Source organism: Rhipicephalus sanguineus, chromosome 9, assembly GCF_013339695.2.
Source record: "Rhipicephalus sanguineus isolate Rsan-2018 chromosome 9, BIME_Rsan_1.4, whole genome shotgun sequence".
Classification (NCBI taxonomy): domain Eukaryota; kingdom Metazoa; phylum Arthropoda; class Arachnida; order Ixodida; family Ixodidae; genus Rhipicephalus; species Rhipicephalus sanguineus.
In genome coordinates, this window is record NC_051184.2 from 50,330,882 (window position 1) to 50,340,448 (window position 9,567).

Here is a 9,567-nt window from a genome sequence, read left to right on the forward strand (position 1 = left end):
GAAGACGGTATTTATTCACTATAACACGAATTTGTGCCCGTCTGCAGCACTAGATGGACTTTTTTTTCTTTCGCGAGCCTTGTGCTGTGGCCGAATCGACGCTATCTAGAAGACAGCCTGCTTCAGAAGCTCACACAGCAACCTACTCAGTAAAGCCGATCTTATATGCAAAGTAAACGTATACTTTTTCTCAATTCACTGGTGTTCATTAGTGATTCGAGTGATTTGCTTAAACTATGCTATTTCTAGCACAGCCATTTAGTTGTCACCAAGCATATCGATTTCGGTACCCAATGCTTGTTACCGTTACTGTGAAATAGTGTACTTTTTTATTGCGATTGATATGTGTAATCATGGCATTATTACTAATTATGTACTTTGTAAGCCGTCCCCACCCCTCTGTGATGTCTTAATGGCGCTGAGGGCACTGTAATAAACAAATAAACTAAAAAGTTTCAATGCACTGCAACTTTACTTACACCATTATGTTGCACTTACAAATGTATTTGCGGAGTAGGAGCATCTTTGAAATAAAAAGAAGTATTCTAGTATCTGTATCGCTGTATCTGTATTCCGGAATACTGTTTTCGTCATATTGCAAAAGTATCTCCGAAATATCCCGTTACGCTAAAGACAAATGTATCTCAGTATCTGTATTTTAGGCTTCCGGTTCATGTATTTCGATATCTGTATTCCGGAATACTTTTCCGAGTATCTCTGCCCAGCCCGGGTTGGTAAGTATTCATTCTAAAAAGACAGGGCGTGCAAACACGGACACAAGAAAGAAGTCACGACACCACAAATGGTGTCGTCGTTAGCCGGCGCTTGTGGTATCGTGACTTCTTTCTTGTTTACTTGTTTGACACGCCCCTTCTTTTTAGAACAAAAAAATAGCAAGTGGCATGACCGCTCGCGTGCTTATGTTCGCCGTGATTGGAGTGCTTCCTATTCCGCCGTCCCAACGACTATAGCATTTGGCCGGGTGTGCTGCCTCAACAGGCCAGCGACGATGGTGGTGGCTGTGCGACGAATACGTTTTGCTCGCGGCAACACAAGCGATAACCGCTGCGTCTGCTCATCGCTGTCATGAAGCGTCGCGTGGGAAGCATATCGTTTCTACGCGGAACGTTAGGGAGCATTAGAATTGCTACGCGCCTAGGCGCGCGAGCGGGGATGGCACGTAGTATTTTTTTGTGTTTTGTATTTCGCGGGCATATCTAATAAGCAGAAAAACGTTAATACTTCCTATATAGAGAGTCAGAAGCTGTCTAATTGGAGGTTTTGCAAACCGATCGGCAACTTTCCTATTGAATTTTTCAGCCAGCGTCGTTGCTAGAAAAACTTGTTAATTATACATTCCTAATTGGGCAGTTAGGTGGAAAACAAAAAAAAAATAATGTGACTGCAACATGCATTTCGTCGCGTCGTCATTGAGTGGGTCAGCATATTTGTAAACTCTGTTTAGAGATAGCAGGATCACCCTGTATATATGCTTACCAGGATCGGCTGTACTGGTGGATGTATGCGCATGGCCTCTGAGATTTTGCCGCGGGAATCGGAGTCACGGGATGATGCTGGTTTCAGACATCACTAATGGCAAATTTGTTTTGTTATAGTCGGTGTATTCTATAAAAGGCGTCATAGTCGAAACTTTGAGGATCTCGTTTACTGGAAAGCTCCGCGTGCCATTCTAATAATTACTTACGTTTGCGTAAGAAAAGAATATTGATGCGCACACACATAGAAACACAGGACTCAGGAGACTCGGAGCTTTGCGCTCGTCCGAGTCTCCTGAGCCCGTGTTTTTATGTGTGAGCGCATCAATATTCTTTCCTTGCAAGTATGAACCAACTCGCCCAGCAGCAAGTTTTATTGCATAAGATTTTTACGGAAATATGTGGAAAATGTATGAAAAGTATAGGAAAAGTGATGAATTCCGTAAACAAACGTATCTAATCATTGGAACGTAATACGGAACGTTGCAGTAGGGCGTTAATTCCAGCGTTGTCTCTCTGTATATTGCATACATAGCACACGCGATTACGTCGATACTTTTTATGTCGTTCATGCAGGCGTACATGTAAATCAATATTTTTATAGCGGTGCTGTGGCACCCGTTTATTTTAGCTTTCGGCTTGATTGCGATACTTAGAGACAATATTTTTCGCATTCTTCGAATAATGGGCGCCAACTACGGGCCACAGCTGCCTCCTAAATCGCGTCCTCCTCGTTTTTCTTCGTCGCGGTATCGTCGGTGCCGTCTTCAAGAGTTGGGCAACACGCTTAGAATCTGAGGCGATTACAGGAGTTCGAGATGTGCGAATTGAGAGGTGTACTTTCTTTCGCGATATTGGTTGCAAAACTCGAATCGCGGTCATCACCCGCGACTGCATTCTGAAAAAGAAAAAAAAAAACGAAAAAATAACAACGAATGATCATCAAACGAACAGTTGTAGCTTCGCTATTGTGTGGCGTTGCTCTTTTATAGCCTCTTCCAGTATACTCAATTCCGAAATCAGCGGCAAGTGAGGCGGCAATATGGCAGCAATCGCGCTCATATTATATATATATATATATATATATATATATATATATATATATATATATATATATATATATATATATATATATATATATATATATATATATACACACAAACCACTGGAAGAACAAGTAGCGTACACGGACACATTTTGTATTGAAGAACTTAGACTGAGTGCGTGAGTGTTGTACTGTGTGCCTTTTTATAGCTTTGTGTTTGTATTCTACTTCGCGACGACAAATATTGTGCAAGAGAAGAGGAGTAGATGGAGCCACGCATTGGCGCCAACCTCTCCTTATGTACGTTTAATAAAACAAAATTATCATTTTTCGTTGCGTACAAGCAGTGGGGTTAGGCATTTTCTTTTTGTGCTTTGGTAGAACAACATCTAGCGTTTCGTGAACACCGGGCGCCTGTTAATGTTGCGCAATGGGTACAATCCGTGAGCACCCTGCAGAACATGGCGAGCGAAGCCCATAACGTAATGTTACAAGAACCGATCTTTAAGCAGGTTGTGGAGCTTTTTGCGTGTTCCATTCATGGCTGGGAGGTCAATGTGTGTGCGTAATCAGGTTTAGAAAGCGCTACATTCGGCCAAGGAAGGATGGAACACAGGAGAGAAAGGAAAGGCAGGGGCTCAATTTTCCACACGTGCTGTGGTAGAACGTTCTATCACGCCGCGTGGGACTTGTCGACGCTCGGGTGATGGTCAGGCGTGAGAACCGCAGCCGGAAATGGCAGTGCTGTCAATCATTTTGTCGTCTGCTAGGCAAAGAACGGGCACAGAACGAACGGAGACACCGTTCCTTCTCATAGAACGGGTGTAAAACGGTATCGAGACGACTTGTATTGGAATGAAACGTAAGCGTTCAGGCCGGAGAAGCAAATTAGCCTGCTTTGTGTCTGGCTTAATCCAATCCCGCGCCGACAGTTTGGGAAAATGGCAACAAGCGGCCCCACTGAAAATTTCGTGAAATTGCGACACCACCTTGTGCCCACTCAAGACATTAACATGTATAGATTGTTGAAGTAATCGCGTTCTTCAATTTCTAGCTTTGAAAAACAATGCCCCCAAAATATTGACATCCAGTTATAATGATTCTATATTTCTTCATTCGTTGAAATTATCTCTGAAATCTCCCAGCAGATAATCAAAACGTGACACATTCATCCGGGGCGCTTGACTTTCGGTTGTTTGCTCCCTCTTTTTCTCTCGTGGCGTGGCGTTCCGTTCTATCACAGAACGTGTACAAGATTGCGCCCCTGAGATATTAACCAGTTTCGAATAACCGGTATGCTACCCTGTACAGGGGAAAGGGACGAGGGATCGAGTTTGAAATTTAGAAGAGTAAACAAAGTTAGTGAGAGAGCGCAAACCCACAACGTCAAAGCCCGTCAGTCTTGTGCGTTATACGGCTTCACTATCAGCTTACAGTCATTGTTCCAAGTCTCTTGTCCTAAAGATTTTTACAATGCCTGCTCACCTTCACTCTCGATGATTTTTCAGGATGACATTTGGGGATAGTTGCTAGCGGCATATGTCTTTGTTCAAGGCGACCCAGAGCGATCAAACAAGATATTAAGCACTCCACATGGAATAGTGTAATTAGGCAACACTATCGGCAACACCACATGGGCGCTTTGCTAGGTTTTCGAATGCCGATCGGACTCCGCCGGAGAGAGGCCACTCTGCTATACCGGCTATGACTAAGAGTGGCTTTCACGAAGTCTTTTTTTTTAAAATGCGAATGCATTTCTTAGTCGGGGCATGTCAGGCGTCTGTCGGTGTCCGCGCGCCGGCAGGTGTTATCTCGCCGCTCTCACTCCCTCTCCCATAGCAACAGCTGCGGGCACGCGCGCTTATCCTCGCCCCTAGCAACCGGAGCAGGTGGTGTGGGCGGAGTAGCGGAGAGTGAGTGGAGTGAAGGAGCGCGCTCTGGCGAGTGAGGGCGCTCGCATCGCGGGAGCTCGGCGGAGCTCCCGCGTGTTTGGAGAGAGCGTAGGAGAGGGTAGGTGCAGTGCTTCGCCGCTCCTTCTCTCGCCGTTCACTCTCTCTCCTCCCTGCGCCCCACTCTCCCGTCCGCTCGCTCGCACTTATATATAAATGGAGTGAAGCGCGCGCCTCACTCTCGACCATTCGCTGGCTGGGCGCCTCTCAAGGCAATTACTACGCCGTGTACTCTCGGCGCAAGAAATGCATTCGCATTTCCTCACGATTCCCTTCGGGGAGGTGGGGGCATTTTTTTGTTTAGAAATGGCCGACAACGTGACCATTCTGGTACTGAAAAGACCTTGGAAAAAAGGCTCCTGCCACTCTCCTCACAGCGCTATGCAGAGACGTTTACGTTCGGGTAAAGTTTTAAGTAGGCCCGCTATCTGATGGAAAATTCAATTATTTAGGTACAGCCAAGTGAACTTGCTTTCCCAACTACTCGAAGGAAACAGGTTTCTTGGAAATTGGGGTACGGCTCTTCGTATTGCAGTATTCTTCGTCGTTCATTCTAATAATAATATCTCGGGTTTAACGTCCCAAAACCAAGATATGATTATGAGAGACGCCGTAGTGGAGGGCTCCGGAAATTTCGACCACCTGGGGTTCTTTAACGTGCACCTAAATCTAAGTACACGGGCCTCAAACATTTTCGCCTCCACCGAAAACGCAACCGCCGCGGCCGGGATTCGATCCCGCGACCTTCGGGTCAGCAGTCGAGCGCCATAACCACTAGACCACCGTGGCGGGGCCGTCGTTCATTCTAACGATGCGCTCGAACTCTGCCGCATCGATGCGAGTTTTCATGTGCACTGTCGTGGAAATATGCTCAGAGGGAAAAGCGTGTGAGGGATACAGCGAGCGATTCGAATGCGGTGGATGACGCGCCCATTCGCGAGAAACAGCTGGCGGTGACGCTAAGCACGGTTAGCGGCGACACACGTTCGGTATCCACAAAACGGCGGCGTCGGGATGGTGAACGCCACTTCAAGTAGCGGCCGTGGTTCGCTGATTCCGCTTCGATGTTTTCGTAACCTAGAAATATACAAAGAACGTGCGGGACACGACAAAGTGGGCGGAACATAGTGTCAAGAAGCTCGGTACCATAGAGCGCTTGAATCAGCGGGTTCACCTCTAAACCAGGCCCCAGAAACTGAGCGCCAGTTTCGGTTTCAAGGAACATGCGCGCTCGTAGCGGTTGCCGGGCAGTCTAAGATCTAGTTGAACGAAGTGACGTTGATGCGGATGTTGGCAGTTATTGTCTTTCACAAGTTCTTACAAATAAAGAAATTTGATTCAACTGTAAAGAGCCCTTTCTTTGTTGTCTTTTCTATTTCTTATCTTGTGAATTTTAAATCGGGCGAAGCTTGCGAACTGGTTGACTTGTGTTCGTAGCGCTTGCCTCCGCTCACCCTTGCCACTCGCTCAGCGATATCACAAGTTGGCTCGCGCTCGGTTATCTCGCTCGGTTGGCGTGTGAAGTATGAATAAGGGAAAGATAAGATATTTGATGTTGCGTGCAGCGCACGAAAGCCGCAGTGAGCCAAGTCGAGTAGGTCAATCATGCATTAGACGAAAATGGCTAAATCGGGGCATCACATGTTTCGCGCGGCTCTGTGGTGTGTTAACCCAGGAATTTCCAGTTCCGTGAAGGTTTTTCAGGTGTCCTGGTGACAACGGGTGAGCACAAGTATTTGGTTCCATTATTTGAGCAGGTATTCATTTTGCATGACTACATCAGTAAACCCAGGTCTCTGCAATCCCGACTGGACTGACATAGGCGCTGTGTCGCTAAGCTAATTCGTCATGACCGCAGCCTACCTGCTGCTTGTAAAATACGTTTAATGAACGGCTTGAATGCGTGTTGGTTCGGCTACACAAGTTGTTCATCTTTTACTTTCGGCGTGTAATTCAAATGGTGTGAAGCAATTGTAGGCTCCTTCCCGTCCATGCAAATGCATGTAGCCAGTTTGAAACTTTGTGCGCGCTTACTTCTAATACTGACACTGAAATACATGTAAAGGACTCACTGATGCTTCCAGAAATAGTTTAACAGGAAGTGTCACTGAAGCCAACGTTTTGGCAAGTGGACTTTTGTTCGTCCAAGGCAATGCTGCTGCCCTGGCGAAGCCAAGTCAACTTGCCGAAACATTGTCTCCAGCGGCATTCCCTTTTCAACGATTTCTCATCCCTTCACGCCTCCATTTTCCCCCGAACTTCTGTCTTGTTTGGTACTCAAGTTATGTAAGAAATATATGTGCGCCGTCGTAACAGACGTGATTGAGTCAAGCACGACGTAACCTGCACGGGACTGTTAACAATTTTAGCATTGGTTCGGATATCCTGGGATTATTGTTAGCTTATTATACGCATATTGTTAATTAAGGCTGCTTTTGTAGATTGACACTTCCCCACTACGTGTTCGTAGTGGGGAAGTTTTAGTACGAAACGTATGATTAAAAAAAAAAGCGATTTATATGTTACTTGTGTTGCTCGAGCTTTGTCTTATTGAGATGTCGGTCAGCTGTAGTTTGTTCACTTCACAACACACGAAAAAAAAATGATTAAATAAATTTAACGAATGGCCGCGTCGCCCGAGCGGCCAGCGGACCTGCAAGATAGCACGAACGCATCCGCTTGCATGAGAAGTGGGAAAGGAAATGTTCCGCGGCAACCCTCCTCCTCTCGGTTTCACGCCCTTTATCTCTCACCAATAACCTCACCAATTACCTCATGAAAGAAACGACTTGTCTGAGAATTATGTCTAGTTGGAAACCCGGCAGCCGCCAGTGGTGGAAGCGACGCTGCCGCAGCGTATCAGCATGCGAGTGCGCGTCCCATGGGAGGCATAGGGAGTTTCCGCCTCCTGTGTAGACTATCTAAAATGGATGCTTGGACGTGTTGGTTCATACTTAAGAGAGCGCGCTATATCCGTGCGTTTTTCTTGTGTGTCCCGTCTTTTATGCGCTGTTAAGTCTTTCTTGAATGTAAACTTTTATGTTTACAATTGAATACGTACTACTTTTAGATATAGTTACTGTAAGTTGCTGCATTGGTTTAAGAACTGAAGAAGGTACGTTTTAGTATAGAACCGGCTATACCATGACAGAGTCATGAAGCTTAAAATACATATTTCTGTATGTGTACATCTATATGTAGATGTGCAGGGGGGAGGGGGGGGGGGGGGGTTGGAAAGAAACGCGAACAGCGCGGTGCGCTGTTTTCATCTCGCTCTGGCCTTGGTGGCCATAAAAAGATGCTAGAATGGCTATTGATTGTATCATTGATGACTCTAGTGCCTTTTTATTACCATCCAGGCTACGATCGTTTGAAAAGAAATACCGAACAGCAGAGAATGTAGATGCCGCACCATTCGCGTTTCTTTCCCTCCCCAGTGTACGTACAGATAGAGTGAACATGGAGGTAGCACACAATGAAAACGGAAAAATGCCTTTACTAACGTAATGCATATTCCCTTTCAATGCATGCTACCTACAATTGACTACAACAGGTTAAAATGTAGATATATTTCATACACGTAATTTGCTACATATAATGTACATATTACTTGGTACATATACAGATACCGTTACGGAGCATTTTGTAGGTACGTTATCTAATATTTGCTAAAGGCAACACTGAGAGGAAGAAAAAAACAAATCACCATTTTTTTTCAAATCCTATAGGCGAACATTCGATATATATATACATATAATATAGTATAATATATTATTTCACCACCACTGAAGAGATTCCATGTAAACTTAGTTTGCGATAGGCTGAGTGGTTATTTTGTGTCCTTCCGATCACAATCCGATATTAAACCGTCAATAGAGCGGCTTAGTGAGCTTATTTACGCGATGTAGTGTAACACTGCACATTAATTTCGGCCACCTCATGTCCTTGCCGACTTATCGAAGCCTAACTATAGAAATGCTTTTGCGTTTCGCTCCTTGAGATATGCAGCCGCGATGACTGAGAGTCAAACCGGCGACCTCGGACTCAGCCGCCGACCATGACCATAGGGAGCGAGCAAATAGGGCGGGGATCTTTGATGACGCGGCGCCCGGGAAGACGGAAATAAAACGACCGAGAATAACGCCTTACCTTGCCTATATAGATAACGCTGTTGGCTCAATGCAGGTATTCCAGCGCGTACGTAAATAACTGCACATCTCGTCAAACTGCAACCCAGTCACGCACAGTGACACTTACTGCCTCAAACCAAAGGGTGTGGGGGGTCAGGCGTGGGCTTTAAATACGTGACGCGTGGCACAGCTGACTTGTGGGCGGTATTTTTAGAGCCGCCCCTGAAGCTGCACTTTACGACTCTCTCTGAGCACTTCGTAGCTTTCTCTTTTTTTATACGTCTCCTCTGTCGATATGTGTTTTATCTTTAGCCTTTCACATTGTTGTCAAGTAGTTGCAGCCGAAAACAACCCCTTTGCCGAGTGTTTAAGTAGATTTCATTGTTATATTTTTATGGTACTACGGGGCACTTTAAAAAAAAAAAACTGGGTCCACCCTGTTTAAAGCCAGTGCTCTACTGCCTCAAACAGCACAACCTCAGTCTATCTTGTAAACAATTGGTAGATTTCGTCGCGTTGATTAACTATATAAAATTGAACAGGTGCGTGTTATACACAAAGAGATTCCACGCAAAAAAATTTTTTATTTACACTAGGCAAACCAAAATGCTAGTTCGTACCTTTAATCGGGTTCGAATTGTTCGAATTGAAGGAGGACGAAACGGAGGCTCCTATGTACGGCGAAGAGCGTTGAAGCTTCTTTTTTTGTCCTTTCTCTATTACGCACAACATTCATCACTTCATTTTCGAGAAAACCAATCCGTAATAGCATGCTAGTTGTACCATCAGGAAAGCTATTCTATCCTAAAGCTTCTATTTTACTCGCATTCTAACGGACCTATTCTATATTAAGGTTGTTTACCGTTAGCCCCCTCGCCTCTATCGGTGGACACCGTTTAGGCAATGAAATCGGGGAAGTATTCACAGAATACGAGAAGCAGCCTTAC